This window comes from Delphinapterus leucas, chromosome 12 (genome assembly GCF_059928025.1).
Source record: "Delphinapterus leucas isolate spDelLeu-1000000601 "Yukka" chromosome 12, BTC_Dleu_Yukka2, whole genome shotgun sequence".
Lineage (NCBI taxonomy): Eukaryota > Metazoa > Chordata > Mammalia > Artiodactyla > Monodontidae > Delphinapterus > Delphinapterus leucas.
The window spans coordinates 48,279,700-48,298,871 of NC_143140.1; the positions used below are offsets into that span (position 1 = coordinate 48,279,700).

Below are 19,172 nucleotides of genomic sequence, written 5' to 3' on the forward strand. Positions count from 1 at the left end.
AGAATTGGTGAAAGAAACTGTTAGTTTCCTACCACAATGTAACAAATTACCATAATTTAATGGCTTAAGACAACACAAATTTATTACCTTACAATTCTGTAGGTGAAAAGTCCAATTCAAGTCTCACTGGGCTAAAATCAAGAGGTTGGCAGGTCTGTGTTCCTTTTTGGAGTCTCTAGTAGAACATCTATTTGCTTGACCTTTGCAGTTTCTAGAAGCTGCCTATATTCCTTGGTTTCTGGCCCTCTTCCTCCATCTTCAAAACCAGCAACAGCAGGTCAAGTTTTTCTCATATCACATCATTTCTGACCCTTCCTTTTCTGCCTCCCTTTTCCATAATGAAGGACCTTTGTGATTATATTAGGCTCACCTGGATAATCCAAGATCATCTCTCTATTTTAAAGTCATCTAATTAGCAATCTTATTTTCATCTGCAACCTTAATCCATCTTTGTCAGGTAACCTAACATATTCATAGGTTCTGAAGATTAGGACATGGACATCTTTGAGGGTTTATTAATCTGCCTACCATAGACATTAATCTACATGTCCAAGAATCCCAATAAATTTTAAGTAGAATAAAAAGAACCTATGCCTAGTCAAAATCCATAGTCATGTCATAAGGAAACTTCAGAATGCCAAAGACAAAGAGAATATATGAAAACAGCCAGGGAGAAGAAAGATTTCCTACAAGTGGACAATAATTATACTAATAGTTGACCTAATGCAACAACTCAAGTCAAAGGCAAAAGAATATCTTTATTCTTTTAAGAACAAATAATAGTCAACTTACACTTATTTACCCAAAAATTATATTTTAAGAACAAGTGATGGGGAGGGGATAAACTGGGAGATTGGGATTGACATATATACACTAATATGTATAAAATAGAAAAGTAATAAGAACCTGCTGTATAAAAAATAAATAAAATTCAAAAAACAAAAACCCTTTGGGTGACTTTGATTGTTTGCTGATTTTCAGAAGTGTTTTGTGTGTGTTTTATGGGGGAAAGAGAAGGAACTCTTAAATAAATCTAAAAAAAGAAACCACGTGATTAACAATTTTCTAACCAAGTGTAAACTCAGAGAATTTTCCACTCAAAGACACTCAAGATCTTCTAAAGGGCACACTAGGCTGAAATTAAGCACACATGGATCTGAGATGCAAAAAAGAATGATGAAAAAAGAAACTGCAGAATATGCATTAGCCAGACTTTTACTACAATGTGCTGCATAATAAACCACACCATAAATTTACCAACAATAAGCATTTATTCTCATGCTTACTGGTCTGCAGGCCCACTATGGTTTAGCTGATCTAGGTTGCCTCAGCTCTGCATCAAGCTTCAGGCTGCAGGTTGGGCTCAGGCTTGCTCTTCTTGTCTCACTCTGGGTGCAAGGGCTGAAGGGGAAGTAACTATTGTTGACCAGTGTGTGTATCTCCCACTAGATTGCAAGTACTTTGGGGAATGGTGAGGAGCATACTTTATTCACTATGGAATTCCTGGTAGCTTGTACTTTGCCTAATACCAAGTGGGAATTCAAGAAGTTTTTGCTAAAGAGATGCATAAATCAACCATAATTGCCATTATGAATTGTAAGTATGTTACAGTTATGGATTGCATTCATAATTGCCCAAGAGCCCAGCAAGTGTTAGTACTTAGTACATGTCCAATAATATATTTCAGCACTTTAAAGGAAAGAGAGAGGCACTTCCCTGGTGTTCCAGTGGCTAAGACTCTGTGCTCCCAATGCAGGGGGCCTGGGTTCCATCCTTAGTCAGGGAACTAGATCCCAAGCACTGCAGCAAAAAAGATCCCGTGTGCTGCAACTGAGACCCAGCGCAGCCATATAAGTAAGTATTTAAAAAAAAAAAAAAAAAAAGGAAGGAGAGAGGGAGGGAAGAAAGGAGGAAAAGAGAAAGGAGAGAATTTGATAGATTTTTAAAGTAAATGTATCTAAAGTGACCTGTGCTTACCTACTAAACCTTTCAATTCACTTGGCCTGTTGATAACAAAATAATTTTCTATTGTTAACATGGCCTTTTGAAGATAGGTCTCCAAAATATAGAGACAATTTTTAAGTTGAAGTATAGTTGATTTACAATGTTGTGTTAATTTCTGCATTACAGCAAAGTAATTCAGTTATACATATATATACATATTCTTTTCCATTATGGCTTATTACAGGATATTGAATATAGTTCCCTGTGCTATACAGTAGGTCTGTATCTGCTTTATATATAGCAGTTTGTATCTATTAATTCCAAACTCCTAATTTATCCCTCTTCCATTCCCTTTCCCCTTTGGTAACCGTAAGTTTATTTTCTATATCTTTGAGTCTGTTTCTGTTTTGTAAATAAGTTCATTTGTGTAATATTTTAGATCCCACATGTAAGTGATATCATATGGCATTTGTCTTTATCTTTCTGATTTACTTCACTTAGTATGACAATCTCTAGGTCCATTCATGTTGCTGCAAATGGCATTATTTCATACTTTTATATGGCTGAGTAGTATTCCATTGTGTGTGTATATATATATATATATATATCACATCTTATTTATTTTTTAAACCAGCTTAATTCACTTTATTTTTCTCATATAAAACTATGTGGTGGCTACAGCTGGAGCCTGGGTCCTCTGCAGGGAAACTCTGGTGTGGGTCTCTACAAGATGGTCAGTGAATTGCTGATATGGAGACTTGGTGAACACCGTCTCTTTCCAGAGATCAGAAGTGAGATAACTGTAGGTCTTGGAATGGCATCAAAAGTGGTCTTGGGGGCTTCCCTGGTGGTGCAGTGGTTGGGAATCCGCCTGCCAATGCAGGGGAAACGGGTTTGAGCCCTAGTCTGGGAAGATCCCACATGCCGTGGAGCAACTAGGCCCATGCGCCACAACTACTGAGCCTGCACTCTAGAGCCCGTGAGGCACAACTACTGAGCCAACATGCTACAACTGCTGGAGCCCTCGCACCTGGGGCCTGTGCTCCGCAGCAGGAGAAGCCACCACAATGAGAGGCCCGTGCACCACAATGAAGGGTGGCCCCCACTCGCCGCAACTAGAGAAGGCCCGCACGCAGCAGCAAAGACCCAATGCAGCCAAAAATAAATAAATTAAATAAATAATTTTTTTAAAAATTAAAAAAAAAAAGTGGCCTTGGTGAAGTTGCCTAGTGTGGTGGTGCAGCTCCGGGGAGAGGTGTAGCAGTCATTAATTCTGGCCATCTTCAGTAGCTCCTTGGGCACAGGGGCTGAGATGATGCCAGTGCCCCTGGGAGCAGGGATGAGGCACACCAGCACAGAGCCACAGTGGCCAGTCACCCTGCAAGGGACGGTATGGGTCTTGGCTGATCTTTTTCCCTCAGTAGCATCATCACACATGGACGATGGAGAGCTTGGCCAGAATCATGGCCTCATGGGTGGCAGTGGCTACCTCCTTACAACGCTCGACACCCAAACCAACATGTCCATTGTAATTCCCAATGGCGACAAATGCCTTGAACCTGGTCCACTAGCCAGCACGGGTGTGATTTTACACAGGCATAATCTTCAAAACCTCGTCCTTGAGGGATGCCCCCAAGAAAAAGTCAATGATCTCAGATTCCTTGATGGACAGAGAGAAGAGATAGATCTTCAGGGACTTGATCTTCATGTCCTTGACCAAGCAGCCCAGCTTGGTGTTGGGGAGCCACTCCTTGTGGCTCCTTGTCCTCAGCCTTGCCTCCGTGAGCTCTGCCGTCTCTGTCCCCACCGAGACCCGGGCCAAAACCCCGGACCCAGACGCTGCTACCAAAGCCTCTGCAGAAGACACTGGGGCCTCCCATTCCAGGGCCCCGGGGCCTCTGGGCCCTCTCGCAGCACTGCCATCATCCACCATTTGGTGTTTTTACAGCGAAGAAGCTACACCACATCTTCTTTATCCATTCATCTGTCGATGGACATTTAGATTGCTTCCATGTCTTGGCTATTGCAAATAGTGCTACTATGAACATTGGGGTGCATGTATCTTTTCGAGTTAGAGTTTTCTCCAGATACGTGCCCAGGGGTAGGATTGCACGATCATATGGCAACTCTGTTTTTAGATTTTTAAGGAACTTCCATAATATTTTCCATAGTGGCTGCACCAATTTACATCCCCACCAACAGTGTAGGAGGGTTCCCTTTTCTCCACACCCTGTCCAGCATATTTTACTTGTAGACTTTTCTTTTTTTTTTTTTTTTTTTTTTGGCGGTACGCGGGCCTTTCACTGTTGTGGCCTCTCCCGTTGCGGAGCAACAGGCTCCGGACGCGCAGGCTCAGCGGCCATGGCTCACGGGCCCAGCCGCTCCGCGGCATGTGCGATCTTCCCAGACCGGAGCACGAACCCGTGTCCCCTGCATCGGCAGGCAGACTCTCAACCACTGCGCCACCAGGTAAGCCCTATTTGTAGACTTTTTAATGATGGCCATTCTGACCAGTGTGAGGTGGTACCTGATTTGCATTTCTCTATTAGTGATATTGAGCATCTTTTCATGTGCCTTGTGGCCATCTGTATGTCTTCTTTGGACAAATGTCTTTTTAGTTCTTCTGCCCATTTTTTGATTGGGTTGTTTTTTGTTGTTGTTGTTGAGTTGTATGATCTGTTTGTATATTTTGGAAATTAAACCCTTGTCAGTTGCATCATTTGCAAATATTTTCTCCCAGTCTGAAGGTTATCTTTTCATTTTTGTTTATGGTTTCCTTTGCTGTGCAAAAGCCTATAAGTTTGATTAGGTCCCATTTTGTTTATTTTTGCTTTCATTTCTGTTGCCTTGGCAGACTAACCTAAGAAAACATTGGTACAATTCATGTCAGAGAATGTTTTGCCTATGTTCTCTTCTAGGAGATTTATGGTGTCATGTCTTATACTTAAGTCTTTAAGCCATTTTGAGTTTATTTTTGTGTATGGTGTGAGGGTGTGTTTTAACTTCTTTGATTTACATCAGCTGTCCAGCTTTCCCAATACTACTTGCTGAAGAGACTGTCTTTTCTCCATTGTATATTCTTGCAGAGGTATTTTTTTAATTCATAAGTTATCTATCTGCTTTTATATTTGAACTTAAAATGTTTTTTAAACTTTTATGAGAAGTTCTGAAATGAATTTTATAAATTTACATTGAAACATGACTATTTATGCCTGAAAGTTCTTTTGAAATTAAAAGATTAGAAAACCTTATTTTAATTTTCTTTAATTAAGGGTTTTTAAAAAATTTTTTAGTTTAATATTTTTATAATATCTAGATTAAGGCTACTTTATTTCTAAAGGAATCACTGGGTCTGAAGGTTTTCCCTGTCTACTCCTGTTCCCCCTCCTTTTATCTTTCACAGACATTACCCTCAATAAATCTATTGTGCTCCTAATTCCTTCTTGACATCTATTTCCTACAAGACCCAGTCTTCATAAACACTGACCATATATTCATTTTTCAGTAAACAGACTCTCAAGAAGAGAATTTGGGGATTGGATTGCTTACCTAGCATAGCATAAATGAAGTGAAATTGGAACACTAGTAAAACATGCAGGGCTGCTTCATGGGCCTCTGGGCCTCACTCTCAGAAAGGCCTCATACTTAATTTTATCTTTGAATTTGTGTTTTGTAAGTGAAGTTCAACAGGACAATAAAGTAGTCCTTTGGGTAAGGGAGATACACTTGAGGAGAAAGGAGGCAGCACATGCAGACACAGGTTCAGACCTGTGGGCATAGCAGACAAGCCTGAGTGTTCAGCAATTGGTCTGACAGCCCAGCACACTTGCCTATACCTGGGGCAGGGTCTGGGTCCAGACTGGTATTGGTGATGGTGGTAGCAGCAGCACAGAAAACAGAGGTGGCACCCCCTTCTGCCTATAAAAGCCTTTCATTTTGTACAGCTCTTCAGAGGGAGCTCCTTTCTATTTGCTAGATGGAATGCAGTGCAATTCATGAATCATTGAATAAAGTCAGTTAGACCTTTAAATTTACTTAGTTGAATTTTGTTTTTTTAACAATTCCAAGAGTTTACAAATAAAAACTGAATTTAAACATTGTCACATTTAACAGAAAAGAATACTGTTTTCATACAAAGCTTCAGGTGAACAAATTATTAAGAATGACGACAATTTTAAATTAATTTTTCCTTTTAATGAAGAATGCATAGACAGCCATCTTGAATTTATACAAATCAGAAAACCACTTTCAATTTCTTATATGACTGTTACAATTACAGGAAATGTCAGAGGAAACATTAAAATTCCATTGCATAAATTTTCATTTACAATGAAATTCAGACTTAAATGAAACTGATGTATATGCAGAGTTGTCTTTTTAGAAAAATTATTCCATCTGAATTATTAGCTCTATACAAATTAAAAGATACATTTCAAAATAATTTATCAGAAACTTAGCCCAATATTATCATAGTCTGTATAATGCCTTTTTTCTATAAAATACTCTTAATAGTTCCAGTAACAGTTGCATCAGCAGAAAAGTCCTTTTCAAATTTTAAAATTATCAAAAATTATTTGCCATCTGGCATTTACCAAGACCACCTGGTGTAGCTTTCAATTACACTGATTGAAAATGAAGTTGCTAAAAGTATCATGATGGCCTACCATAATGAATTTGCAGACAAGCAAGCCAGAAAAATCTTATGATCAATCAAGATATCACATTAATAAAGTATTATTTATTAAACATTATGACACAAAAATCAGTTTTTAGTAATTTTATGTTGTGACTCACCTCTGTATGTTTTATAAATAATAAAAAAATTTTAAAGGAAAATGTTTTATATTTTAGTACCTTTGATAGCACTTGTTTCCTGCTTTTTGAACAAGGGTTCTCATGTTTTCATTTTGTACCGGGCCAAGCAAATTATGTAGCTGGCTCTGAATCCATGACATGTGTATCAGTCAGGGTTCTACCATACAAACAGAACCCATCATATATATAACATATACATTCATGTACTGTTTCTCTCATACACACATATATATATATGTATATTGCAAGAACTGTTACCTTAAGCAATCTTGGGGGCTGGCTAGGCAAGACTGAAGTCTTGAGGGCAGGCCCTCAAGCTAGGAACTCAGGCAGAAACTGAAGCTACTGCCCATTAGATGCAATGTCTTCCTTGGGTGTTTTCTTAAGGCCATTGAACTGACTGGATGAGAATAATCATCTAATTAATAACAATAATAGAGGATAATCTCCTTAAAGTCAAAGACAACAGAAATTAATCCCATCCCACCTACAAAATTCCTAATAGCAACATCTGGGTTAGTGTTTGATTGAATAACTAGGTGCTATAACCTAGCCAAATTAACACATAAAACTAAGCATTACAGGATGGGACAACGACATGATTCCTTAAAATGTAATCTGTTTGGGAGGAAGTGTCCAAAAAAAGCAAGGCTTTGAGAATTCAGGTATGGGCTAGCCTAGTATAGTAATAAAGATGACCACAAAGTGAGATTTCTTTTAGTTGTACTGGAGAATAAAAGAATACTCAGGACTTCCCTGGTGGCGCAGTGGTTAAGAATGCAGGGGACATGGGTTCGATCCCTGGTCCAGGAAGATCCCACATGCCGCAGGGCAACTAAGCCCTGTGCCACAACTACTGAGCCCTCGTGCTGCAACCACTGAAGCCGATGTGCCTAGAGCCTGTGTTTTGCAACCAGAGAAGCCACCACAATAAGAAGCACGAGCACCGCAACGAAGAGTAGGCCCTGCTCGCCGCAACTAAAGAAAGCCCACGCGCAGCAACGAAGACCCAACGCAGCCAAAAATAAAAAAGAATATTCAGTAAGAATATGAAAGTGTCAGGGTGTTGAGCTCTGAGCTGAAGGAATAGGTAGAGAACCAGAGAAATTCTATGATAACCTTAAAAGAATTGATCTCGCAACTGCCTGGCAGACAAGGCCCCAAATTTAATTTTGCAGATAGAATTACAACAGAATACACAACCTCACCAAGTCTTTTATGTTAAGATTAGGATATTAGTTGGGAAGGAGGGAAATTCTTGAGACTTGAGTTAGGGATATTTGGATGGACTCAGACAAAACTGGGAATCTTGTACCTTCAAATTTCCCTGCACCTGCCTTGCTGGTGAAGACAGAACCTCCTTCCCTGCCTGAGTTTAAGGATCTATCAAACCTTGCCTTAAGGCAGTAATATTGCTCTAGGACAGCAGTCCCCAACCTTTTTGGCACCAGGGACTGGTTTCATGGAAGACAGTTTTTCCGTGGACGGGGTGGGGGTGGGGGTGGTTTCAGGATGATTCAAGTGCATTACATTTATTGAGCACTTTACTTCTATTATTATTACATTGTAATATATAATGAAATAATTATACAACTCACCATAATGCTGACAGGAGGCAGAGCTCAGAAGGTAATGAGAGCGATGGGGAGCTGCTGTAAATACAGATGAAGCTTCGATAGCTTGCCCACTACTCACCTCCTGCTGTGCAGCCCAGTTCCTAGCAGGCCACGGACTGCTACGGGTCTGTGGCCCGTGGGTTGAGGCCCCCTGCTCTAGGGGATGCCTAATCTCCTGAAGACCCACCCCCACCTTCCTTTCTGCCTCCAGAAGCCAGTTAGCTCCCAGGATGCCGTAAGGGGAAAGCACACTGTTCCGAAGAGATATGCAAATGTGTGTTAATAGGAAACTGGGAAACTTGTGAGAATGGATTCTAAGAGTTTTAGAGCAAGGAAGATGGAACATAACACCAAGTTGGGCAAAATTTATCAATCTAAAGGTTCTGACTTGTGAGTCTGAATTCAACATTCAAACTGGAGCAGCTGAGATTAGTTTGCTTGATAAGCAACTAACCGCTTGCTCGATTAGTTGACTGAAACCTAGACTGAGCAGTGATTATTTGAAAAGAAGACATCCTGGTTTAAGTTCTATTTGTGATTGATTTTTCAAATATTCAAAGTAGTTTTTGAAATGCAGAAGAAACATATGATCATTGTAAAACCATTTATCTAGTAAAAAGGTATATAATATAAAAAAATTAGTACCCAGACTGGAGATTTCATTCCCCAGAAGTAACCACTGTTAACTGTTTGGTGTGTATCTTCCAAATCTTTTTCTTTTAATGTGTATATAAATATGTTTATTCTTTTTTTATATTGTATGTGAATATAAAGACATACTTTTTAAGGACTGAGAGTAGGAATAAATCACATTACCACCAGGAATGCAGGAAAGAATGCAAGGAGTGTTGAAACCCTGCAACTCAGATAGGGACTTGAACCTGGTCTTTTAATTGAGATCACACACCTGGTCTCAGGAATTAATGAAGCTCAGGTTCTCGATGTCTTGTCGCAGAGAGAATTCAGTGAGAGACAAAGTGATAGGTAAGAAGTTGGATTTATTTAAAGAGAAACACACTTCACAGAGTTTGGGCCATCTCAGAAGGAGAGAAGCCCCGAAATATGGCGTGGTTAGTTTTTAATGGGCTGGGTAATTTCATAGGCTAATGAGTGGGAGGATTATTCCAACTATTGGTGGGAAGGGGCAGATATTTCCAGGAATTGGGCCACCACCCACTTTTTGGCCTTTTATGGTTAGCCTCGGAACTGTCATGGCGCTGGCGGGTGTGTCATTGAGCATGCTAATGTATTATACTAAGCATATGATGAGGTTCCGGGTGCACTGGAAGTCGAATATTCCGCCATCTTGGACCTAGTTCTAACCAGTTTTTGTCATGTCCTATGGCTATGTCATTCTTTTAAAGGTTGTGCCCTGCCCCCTTCCCTCCTGTTTCAGTGTCATCACTACAAGGACTCTACATCCTAAATTTTCTAAGCTGAAACAGATTTCAATATTCTACCCCTTTATTGGACTATCAATCAAATCAAAAACTAGATACCTCAGAAACTAGATACAAAAGCCCTGTACTTGATTTATTTTTGATTTGGATTTGGAACTGTTACACATCTGACAAAGGACGTATCCTGCAAACAGTTATGAAATATTCCCTGTGTCCTGGCCCTCATATGACAAACAGATCCACCTCATGAAATCCTGCAAATTCAGCCTTCTAATTAGGGCTCAAATAATACATTGTGAAGTTTCTTTTTTTTTTTTTGGCCACGGGATTTTATTTCTCCGACCAGGGATCAAACCAATGCCCCCTGCATTGGGAGAGCAGAGTCTTAACCACTGGACCACCAGGGAAAACTTCCCCACTGTGAAGTTTTGAGTAAATTTTTCACCTCTCTAAGCCTCAATTTCCTCCTTAATAAAAAAGGGCTGGGGCTTCCCTGGTGGCGCAGTGGTTGAGAGTCCGCCTGCCGATGCAGGGGACACAGGTTCGTGCCCCGGTCCGGGAAGATCCCACACGCCGCGGAGAGGCTGGGCCCGTGAGCCATGGCCGCTGATCCTGCGCGTACAGAGCCTGTGCTCCGCAATGGGAGAGGCCACACCAGTGAGAGGCCCGTGTACCGCAAAAAAAAAAAAAAAAAAAAAGGGCTGATAACACCTACCTCACAGGATTAATGGAAGGAGCAAATGAAAGGATATTTATATGAAGATGGATTTAAAACATAAATCATCATAGAAATAAAGGTCATTATTATCTCAATATTACTTTATGTAATAATAACTTACTATGTGCAGGCACCCTTCTAAGGGCTTTACGTGCATTAACTATTTCAATTAATTAAAACAAGGTTTAATAAGATGCACAACAAATAATTATTCATTTTATATACTGTGAAGACTTTAATTATTTCATTTAATCTTCAAAACGACTCTGTCGGAAGTTACTACTAACACAATCTCCGTTTTGCTGATGAGGAAGCTGAGGAATACAGAGCTTAAGTAACTCGCATGAGGTCACTTACCTGGAAAGTGGCAGTGCTGGGATTTGAATTCAAATGTTACTGTACCTATCATTTTGTGTGCAAATTATGTGAGCCAGAAATCTTGATAATTTTTTTCTTTATTTTATATTGTGCTTAATTTTGTAATATTTCTCTTAAGTAATCTATTTGGAAGTATTAGGAAAACAAGCCCAAATTTCTCTTCCTTTTTTTGGCCATGCCATGCGGGGATTTTAGTTCCCTGACCAGGGATCAAACCCAAGCCCTGGTAATGAGAGTGCAGAGTCCTAACCACTGGACAGCCAGGGAATTCCCCAAGCCCAAATTTATTTATTGGATGTCATAATACAAAGCTAAATTTCATCCTAAATTTTCATGCACAGCTATAATAAAACATGTTTTCTTCATTTCTGGTGAAAGACAATGTTTTTCCAGTTCCCCAAACGGTGAGGCATATCAAAGACATTGTTAGCAACAGATTCCTGGGCCCCAGTCAAGACTCAATGAATCACGATGTCCAGGGTAGAGACCTGATAATCTACAAATTTGATAAGTGGCCCAGATTCTAGGGATGTTTGGGAAACTAAAGTATAGAGGAAATGGGGTCCTGAATCCTAATAGCCCTTAGCTTTGCTTAAGATTTTTTGACCATCCCTTTCATAGAAATATGTAATCTTATCACTCCTTAGAAATTTAAAAAATTATTTCACGATTTTATTATGGTCTGTGATGAAGAGCTGATTTTAAATATAAAATACTTTAGAATTATTATTAAAAATAATGTCAGTTCATTTTAATATGTTGTTTAATAATATCGATCACACACGTTTGTGTCTGAGGGAACCCAGTAAGCATTATCCCTCTTCCCCACCTGCGATCTGAACTAATTGAGAGATAAGACAGGGTAGGTATGTGAAGAACCAAGTTATCCTCTTTATTAATGTTAAAAGCAGATATTAGAGAATATGGCTTACATCTGTGGGCATGAGGGCTTCCTAACTCTGAACTCCTATGTAGGCATATTTGCCTGTCTTGTCACAGGTAATGCTGAAAAACCACAGGCTACACTTGAAGAGACCAGCCCCTTTCCCCATATGACATTAGTCAGGATACACCTAGAGGCTGCCAGCTATCAGGAGAATGGAACTGAGTGGGATACACATACCTGGTTTCTTCCCGCAAATTCATTAATCAAATTACTTACCTTAGCTAAGAGGCATAGGAGAAAGTAGCTTGGATTGTTAGGCTAGTGAATCCCTCCTCACAGAAAAGGAAACATTTCCCATTTCACAAGAGAAATATGCTCTTTAATTTACTTTAAATTCATCGTGTTAAAAAAAAAAGCATAGTTTGTTGATTTTTAAAAATCTTTGGCATGTTCTTGTTTTTTTTTGTTGTTTTTGTTGTTGTTGTTTGCGGTATGCGGGCCTCTCACTGCTGTGGCCCCTCCCACCGTGGAGCACAGGCCATGGACGCGCAGGCCCAGCGGCCACAGCTCATGGGCCCAGCCGCTCCACAGCATGTGGGATCCTCCCGGACCGGGGCACGAACCCATGTCCCCTGCATCGGCAGGCGGACTCTCAACCACTGCGCCACCGGGGAAGCCCCATGTTCTTGTTTTTAAGACAAAATGCGTGGGCTTCCCCAGTGGTGCAGTGATTAAGATCTGCCTGCTAATATAGGGGACACAGGTTCGATCCCTGGTGGGGGAAGATCCCACGTGCCGCGGAGCAAATAAGCCCGTGCGCCACAACTACTGAGCCTGGACTCTAGAGCCCGCAAGTCACAGCTACTGTGCCCGCGCACCACAACTACTGAGGCTGCATGCCGCAACTACTAAAGCCCGCGTGCCTAGAGCCCATGCTCCGCAACAAGAGAAGCCATGACAATGAGAAGACCGCGCACCGCAATGAAGAGTAGCCCCCGCCCACCCACCGCAACCACGGAAAGCCCACGTGCAGCAAAAAAGACCCAACACAGCCAAAAATAAATAAAATAAATTTAAAAACAAATTTTTTTTTTTAAATTGCTGTACGCGGGCCTCTCACTGTTGTGGCCTCTCCCGCTGCGGAGCGGAGCGGAGCACAGGCTCCAGACGCACATGCTCAGCGGCCATGGCTCACGGGCCCAGCCGCTCCGCGGCATGTGGGATCCTCCCAGACTAGGGCACGAACCCGTGTCCCCTGCATCGACAGGCAGACTCGCAGCCACTGCGCCACCAGGGAAGACCCCTAGTTCAACACTTTTAAGTGTTAGAAACATCTTGATGTACCATATGAAATTTTCTTTTTTAGTTGCATTGGGTCTTCGTTGCTGCGCGCGGGCTTTCTCTAGTTGCAGTGAGCCCCCTCTTTGATACGGTGCAGGGCTTCTCACTGCGGTGGCTTTTCTTATTGCAGAGCACGGGCCCTAGAGCGTGCGGGCTTCAGTAGTTGCTGCGCATGGGCTCTAGGGTGCACTTGGGCTTCAGTAGCTGTGGTTCGCAGGCTCTAGAGCGCAGGCTCAGTAGTTGTGGAGCACAGGCTTAGTTGCTCCGTGGCATGTGGGTACTTCCCGGACCAGGAATCAAACCCATATCCCCTGCGTTGGCAGGTGGATTCTTAACCACTGCGCCACCAGGGAAGTCCCTACCATATGAAATTTTGATCAGGAAATGCAATGAAGCTCATGGGGAGTTGTATAGCATAGTGATTAATGGGGAGGGTTCTGGAGACAGACTGCTCAGATTTGATTCTGTAGTTCAAGCTGTATGACTTTGGGCAGCTTACTTAACCTTAGTTTTACTATCTGTAAAGTGGCGATAATGACAGTATCTACTTAGAATGTAAAGGAGATGAAGCATGCAGAATTAACATCTCTCCAACTTGTACAAATTAGGTGCTCAATATTAGCAGTGTTTATATATTTTAGGCATATTAAGTTTGCCAGAAAAAAAAGGAAAGTTATCCTAGACATAGAATAGGGGATGAATATGCAAAAGTAAATAACAAGCACAGGTCACTTTAGACAATAATATGCTTTTATTTAAAAATGTGTGTAGGGCTTCCCTGGTGGCGCAGTGGTTGAGAGTCTGTCTGCCAATGCAGGGGACACGGGTTCGAGCCGTGGTCTGGAAAGATCCCACATGCCGTGGAGCAACTAGCCCCGTGAGCCACAATTGCTGAGCCTGCGCGTCTGGAGCCTGTGCTCCGCAACAGGAGAGGCCGCGATGGTGAGAGGCCCGCACACCGCGATGAAGAGTGGCCCCCACTTGCCGCAACTAGAGAAAGCTCTCGCACGGAAACGAAGAGCCAACACAGCCATAAATAAATAAATAAATAAATAAAATTTAAAAAAATAAAAATAAAAATGTGTGTAAACTGGATTAAAGTCAAACCAAGAGCTTCTTGTTTAAAAGGGAACTCTGGTAAATTCTTCTGTAACAATATATTTTCTAATGTGTATTATGTAGCTATTGATGTTTGGATTTCCTCTCCACCTTCCATATAATTGGGAAATATCTGTTTTGTAACCCATAGCCATATCAAATAAAAGCATATATTCTAGCCTTATCTTAAAAGTAAATAATAAATGTTATTGCAACGATAATAAATATTTCAAGGAATTGCTGATTTTGATCTTTATGCTTTTTCATTTTGATAACAAACTTCTGATGGAAACCTCATGATATCAATATATGAGTCTCAGTTTTAGTACTTAAGATGTAACAATGCCGTAATAGGTACTCGATGGATAGTTGTTGAATGAATAAATGATTGAACTAATTCATGAGTTCATGAATACAAAAAGATGATACCTGACCCTAAAAGTGTCCGGGGAAAAACAAGACTAACAAGAAAAATTCAAAGGTATAAGTAACCATATCATTCTTAAACTACCTGACTTTTTAGAACTAACAATTGAGGTTAGGAATTCTCTATTTTGCCTCTCTGTATCTATATAATATTGCAGCTCTTTTATTATATTGTGGAAAGATTGTGAACCAGCAGAAGGCTCAAGGTTGTGTCATCTGATAGGCCCACTACAGAACTGTAGCCCGTGTGTTACTTAGCAACATTTCCCTGCCCCTCCTCTCTCATCTCCTGTTGGGAAACCTGCTCGGAGGCTGTGGAGCTTGGCAGGGATGAAGGAAAATCCAATGACTGATATAGATGACTTTTGGTTTTGGGATGGTGTTTTTTCTTTTTTCTTTCTAGCTTTTTCCCTTTATTTAAGGATTAGAACATATATATCAGAGAGTTTACTGCACAGTGGAAGATGAGGAGCAGGAACATGTTTGACTGGAATTGGGTTATTTGGTACCGGTGGTGCCACGCCTTAATTGCTAAAGACGTTGCTGTTGGGAAACGCTGATACTCCCCTTCTCACACTTCGGGTTACAACCCTGTTGAGTTAAGCAATACCCTGCTTCACACTGGAGACTTGAATTGAAATAAGTGACAACTAACTTTTTTGTTGTTTGTCTTAATTTTTGAATTTTATTTTATTTATTTTTTTATACAGCAGGTTCTTATTAGTCATCAATTTTATACACATCAGTGTATACATGTCAATCCCAATCGCCCAATTCATCACACCACTATCCCCACACTCCTGCGGCTTTCCCCCCTTGGTGTCCATACCTTTGTTCTCTACATCTGTGTCTCAACTTCTGCCCTGCAAACCAGTTCATCTGTACCATTTTTCTAGGTTTCACATACGTGCATTAATATACGATATTTGTTTTTCTCTTTCTGACTTACTTCACTCTGTAAGACAGTCTCTAGATCCATCCACGTCTCAACAAATAACCCAATTTCGTTCCTTTTTATGGCTGAGTAATATTCCATTGTATATATGTACCACTACTTCTTTATCCATTCGTCTGTTGATGGGCATTTAGGTTGCTTCCATGACCTGGCTATTGTAAATAGTGCTGCAATGAACATTGGGGTGCATGTGTCTTTTTGAATTATGGTTTTCTCTGGGTATATGCCCAGTAGTGGGATTGCTGGATCATATGGTAATTCTATTTTGAGTTTTTTAAGGAATCTCCATACTGTTCTCCATAGTGGCTGTATCAATTTACATTCCCACCAACAGTGCAAGAGGGTTCTCTTTTCTCCACACCCTATCCAGCATTTGTTGTTGGTAGATTTTCTGATGATGCCCATTCTAACTGGTGTGAGGTGATACCTCATTGTGGTTTTGATTTGCATTTCTCTAATAATTAGTGATGTTGAGCAGCTTTTCATGTGCTTCTTGGCCATCTGTATGTCTTCTTTGGAGAAATGTCTATTTAGGTCTTCTGCCCATTTTTGGATTGGGTTGTTTGTTTCTTTAATACTGAGCTGCATGAGCTGTTTATATATTTTGGAGATTAATCCTTTGTCCGTTGATTCATTTGCAAATATTTTCTCCCACTCTGAGGGTTGTCTTTTCTTCTCGTTTATGGTTTCCTTTGCTGTGCAAAAGCTTTGAAGTTTCATTAGGTCCCATTTGTTTATTTTTGTTTTTACTTCCATTACTCTAGGAGGTGGATCAAAAAAGATCTTGCTGTGATTTATGTCAAAGAGTGTTCTTCCTATGTTTTCCTCTAAGAGTTTTATAGTGTCTGGTCTTACATTTAGGTCTCGAATCCATTTTGAGTTTATTTTTGTGTATGGTGTTAGGGAGTGTTCTAATTTCATCCTTTTACATGTAGCTGAGTGACAACTAACTTTTATGTAGGAAAATAAAAGAGTACAAAGGAGAAAGGAATCACTCCTTTTTATGTAACTCCTTAGACAGAAGTATAAATCTGAGTGGATAAAGTAAATATTCCTTGAGTGTAATTAGAATTCTGAGTGGATAAACTATATACAGTTGACCCTTGAACAACACAGGTTTGAACTGCACGGGTCCACTTATACACAGACTTTTTTCACTAAGTACACACTTCAGTACTATGTGATCTGCAGTTGACTGAATCTGTGGATGCAGAACTGCAGATATGGAGGGCCGACTGCTCAAGGGTCAACCATACATCAACACCCGCCTATTTGGGCAAAGCTAGGCTAAATTTACTGCAAGAGAGTTTGGGGGTTTTGAGCATGAACCACCCATTCTCCTTGCTTGGCCCTGCAATAAAACTTCCTCTGCTCCGAAAAATAGAATAGAATAGAAAGAATAGAATAACTGCAACACTTTGTTCACATAATTGTTCTTTAAAAAAATTAAGCTTTAAAATATCTAACGGAAAATTAAAGTAATAATTAGGTAAATTGAATATTGAATCACTATGTTGTACACCTGAAAATAATATAATATTGTCAATCAACTATACTTAAATTTTTAAAATTAGATAAATTCGGGACTCCGCTGGCAGTCCAGTGGTTAAGACTGCCCTTCCAATGCAAGGGATGAGGGTTCCATCCCCATTCGGGGAACTAAGATCCCACATGCCACATGGCATGGGCAAAAAATTAAAAAATAAAATAAAAATAAAAAATTAGATGAATTGAAGAGATTACCTCCTTAAATATAGTTTTTCTTAGGAAAAGCTTATACCCTTTATTTATTTTTGGCTGTGTTGGGTCTTCTTTGCTGTGTGTGGGCTTTCTCTAGTTGTGGTGAGTGGGGGCTACTCTTTGTTGCAGTGCGCGGGCTTCTCATTGTCGTGGCTTCTCTCATCATGGAGCACAGGCTCTAGGTGCGTGGGCTTCAGTAGTTGTGGCTCACGGGCTCAAGAGCGCAGGCTCAGTAGTTGTGGCGCATGGGTTTAGCTGCTCCACGGCATGTGGGATCTTCCCGGACCAGGGCTCGAACCCGTGTCCCCTGCATTGGCGGGTGGATTCTTAACCACTGCACCACCAGGGAAGTCCCACTTACACTCTTTTTAAGGTTAAGTGAAAATAATGCTAGATATAAAGTAGGTTGTAGAAATATCAAGGTGAATGGGAAAGTTTCACGTTTCCTTTAGGTATGAAACTAAATAAACAGTATCGTGACTTCACTATTCAGAGTAGATAAGAATTGTCATATATAAACATATAAAATATTCTAATTTTTAATTAACTAAGGATAAAAATCACTTATTTCCTTTCATCCAAAATTACGATGGTTTTCATTTTTGGTCTTCCCTACTGTCGTAAGAATTTAATGATTGTAAATAGTGTGACCAACTTATAAATAAACATATGGTTTTTATTATCTCAGAATTTGAAAGTCATTTAAAGAGGAAGCTGCTTTAAAAGTGCATACTTTGTGATATGACCTCATACAAAAGTCTACATAATTATCTGATGTTTACCCATACATACTTTACACACTTTACTACTCATAACAGTGGCATCTCCCCTACTTCAAATTTTTGTAATTCTTACACTCTGTGGAATAAAATTCATTAGTTGAGTTTATACTGAAATGTATAAATTCCTAGTTTCATGCATTTTATGTATAGTCCTTTGAAGGGTCCTGATCTTTGCTTTCACATAGTACAAAGCACACAGGAGACAAAACAAAGTTTTGCTAAGTTGAGAACTACGGTTGTGGATTTTGAATGAGTAATACCAAACTGGTTCTGTAAAAATTATGAAGGTTAGGTTTGTTCATGAATATCAGAGAATGTTCTCTCCACATGCTCTGAATACATGACTGAAAATTGATAATTTCTCAGCAGAGGCTTTCTCAAATAGAGATATCAATACCACATAGTTTGTTAAAATAAAGTTTCAACAAGGAACCAAGAAGGAAACTGCATCCCCACCAGAAAAAAAATGTGATTTTATTTTTTTAATTTTTTGGCCACACCGTGCGGCTTGCAGGATCTTAGTTCCCTGACCAGGAGTCAAACCCATGCCCTTGGCAGTGAAAGAGCCGAGTCCTAACCACTGGACTGCCAGGGAATTCCCCTCCACAAAATGTAATTTTACATTTTTTAAAACAACAAAAAAGGGACTTCCCTGGTGGTCCAGTGGCTAAGATTCTGCACTCCCAATGCGGGGGGCCCAGGTTTGATCCCTGGTCAGGGAACTAGATCCCACATGCTGCAACTAAGAGTTGGCATGCTGCAACTAAAAGATCCCACATGCCACAACTAAGACCCAGCACAGCCAAATAAATAAATAAATATATTTTTAAAAAAGTAACTATCTTGCCTGATGTGGAGCAGTGTTTTCAACGTCTGGTGGTGAGGAGCTCGGAGTATTTTTGTCCAGCAAAGCATTGTCAGTTCCATTAATTATGTCAGTGTATAAAGGAGAGTTTTTAGACTTTAATTTACTGAGTGTCTTAAGGTTATAATTTTAAACAACAACTTTCTCTATTGTTTTAGAATCTGCTCTCTCTAGCAGATAAAATCTATCTTGGATGATAGTTTAATCA

The 19,172-nt window shown here is 40.2% G+C and overlaps 1 pseudogene; it reads right to left on the reverse strand.

Annotated features, from left to right (window-relative positions):
• Nucleotides 1-2,608: 2,608 nt before the first annotated feature.
• LOC111168838 (small ribosomal subunit protein uS5-like) lies at nucleotides 2,609-5,441 on the reverse strand (annotated as a pseudogene).
• Nucleotides 5,442-19,172: the final 13,731 nt, after the last annotated feature.